Raw genomic sequence first — 2,936 nt, 5'->3', positions numbered from 1 at the left:
AGGACGATTAAGACTCTTCTTATTACACATCGAAGAACACCACGCTTAAGAGAAACAGAAACTACAACATATACACATCGAAGAACACGAGGCTACACGAAAGTAATTGAAAGGGTGTTACTTACCAAAGCTCATTTTACAGGTTCGGTGCAGCTCCTCTTTAACTTGCCACGCTCCTTGAAGATGTCCCGAATATCCCGTGTTTGGTCTTCATTGCTCCTCTGCATGTTCGCACTCGTGGTTTTAAAATCTCAACATGGCAAGAAAAATATACTACTAGTAATACTCGCGCATCTTGTGGGCAACATTAAAGCACTCGTCTGCCATGTTAGAGCATCTCCAACAAGATAAACTACTCATACAAATGCATCTTGATGCGTGCAACGCATGGGCATTTTGCTAGTTCTAAAAACCTTTCCATCATTTGCCACACTACTGGTTGCAGATGAAAAACCTACCCAAGCAAAGCGCGATATAGGAGCGATGCACAATTACAAGCTGATATTCTGTTGGACAATGGAGGCTATAACCAATTACTTTTACGGGAACAATAGCACCCAGGAAATTTGAAGGGTAGGTATGAACAAAATTGGAACTGCACATGTACTGCTAAGTGATTCAATACACACATTACCAATCGAGGAGGAGAACGATGGTCGCGGCGGCCTGTGTGAGTCATGGTCGGCAACGGGAGTCAGTTCATTGTCCACGACGGTGGTACTTCTGCGCTTGGCGTCGGCTTCCGGGAAGCAGATCCGAGACCGTGGCAGATGATGCCAGGGAAGAGGCTCCGTGTACAACGATGACGATGGACTGGCTCGAGTGCGGCGTACGAGGCCGTCGATGAGGCAGATGCGCTGCGGTGGACGAGTGCGCCGATGTAAAGGGGAGGAGCACGAAGGCTGCGGTGCCGTGGAGAAGTCTATTTTGCGGTGGGGATAGAAATTGGAGAGTATTCAGGTGTACTACTCTGGGTGCCGGGGTGGGGTTGGCTGGGTAGGGTGAACCTGAAGTTAAGAAAACAGCCCCCTACCAAGCATCATCCGTAGGCCTGTTCCGAAGGCTATGATGGTAACTTCCCACTGCTCGAATCAGGGTCGCGGGAGATTTACCCGCCGACCTCAAAATTTTGTGACACTGGACTCCCCGTGTGGCGTGTTGAGTGATTCGGCTAAGCAACTAGCGAGTAGTAGTAGTAGTAGTAGTAAACTCTGCATATTAGGTTTGACCGAAGTCAAACTTCCTAAAGTTTGACCAAGTTTATAGAAAAATATAAACATTTACCATAACAAATATGTATGATGTGAAAGTACATTCAGTAATGAATCTAATGGTATTTATTTGTTATTGTATATGTTAATATTTTTTGTTATAAGCTTTCTGAGAGTTTACAAAACTTGACTTTGACCAATGCTAATACGCGGACTTAAATAAAAACGGAGGGAGTACACATTTGTTTTCTTAGTTTGTAGTGAACTAATCTTTTGTTGAAATTGTGAAATAAATACATTAGGCTATTGACTTCGAATGTAATGGTCTATACAATTCAATAGTTACAATCATTGTCGAATCCCAAGATCTATACAAGGTCTATAGTACTTCACAACATGCTCAAACTCACATAATCCCAGTCAAATGAGAATCTAAATGCATTTCATAGTTATTACTTTGTAGGATGCAACAAGAACAACCATAACTCTACATCAGCCATTATAGAAGCAACATTTTGACATATCCCAATGTGTGAATGAAACGTGCAGAGAGAGCTTTTGAAGATGGAGCGGATAGGGCGGGAAAGATTGTATGTATGTGGACGAGAGAGTAGGAACCAAACCTAACGAGATAGAGAGAGAGAGATAGAGAGAGAAAGAGAGAGGAAGAAGTTAGGTTTGTGAGAAAGATGCATACATGTAATATACATGAGATGCGTGTGCATCTGGATTCTGTATACGTGGAAGGAGAAGAGACAACATGTTTGATGAGAGAGCAGGAAAAACATGGACGAGAGGGGAAGGATCTCGTGGGTTGAGGGATTGACAATTTTGTGCGGAGGAGAGAGGGATTGGTAATTTTGTGCAAGAGAGAGAGAGGGCGGGGGGAGGAGTCAGTCAGCTGTCGTCACATCACCCTGCTTCCGAATGACCCCGCATTCTCTAGCGCGGTGTGGTCGCCGTCTTCGATCTGCTCGTTGCCCTCTTTGAAGACTAAGGTGTTGTGCATGTTGGGGTGCAAAGAAGCACAAGCGAGAGTGGTCGCCGTATAACCTTGGATGGGGATGAATTGTGTGCTCGGGGGAGTGTGTGTGTGTGTGTTGTGCTGCGTGTCTCTGTGTGTGTGTGTGTGTGTGTGTGTGTCAGATGTTGAGAGAAAACAAACCTAAGGAGAGAAATGTGTATTCACGAAGAGATTGTGCGGGCCTTGAGGTGGGCAGGGGCTGGGTGAGGGTGTCAAAATGTGCGCGTTGATGCATGTGTTGCATGCAACCGTGCGAGGGACGGACGAATCGAGAGAGATGGTTTTTGTGTTATGGATGCTCCTCTCTCTCTCTCTCACACACACACACAAGTAAACTAGAAGACCGTTCTCTCATGTATACACAACGTATCGGCATATGTCTATGTCTCACTCATGCATGATCATTTGCACATTCACACCTCTCTATGTCTGTATCACACGCACACCGTCTCCACATTGCCCTTCCGCCACAACACACATATGGACACACACACACGTTCTCTCTCAGTCACACACACAAAATCAGTATTAAAAAAACTAGGGCGCACCTAAAATGTCCAAATCCAAATAAACATGAACTGGAGCTAAATTCAAATATATGGAAATATTGCAACATCAAGAACTTTCACAGGAAAAAAATGTTGAGTAATACTCGAGGATTGTTTTCACACACACAAAAAGGTTCGGTGGATGTCCTTCGA

The sequence above is a fragment of the Triticum urartu genome, chromosome 7, assembly GCF_003073215.2.
Source record: "Triticum urartu cultivar G1812 chromosome 7, Tu2.1, whole genome shotgun sequence".
NCBI classification, from domain to species: Eukaryota; Viridiplantae; Streptophyta; class Magnoliopsida; order Poales; family Poaceae; genus Triticum; species Triticum urartu.
The sequence above is the reverse complement of the archived record's forward strand: the minus strand, read 5'-3'. Positions refer to the sequence as shown.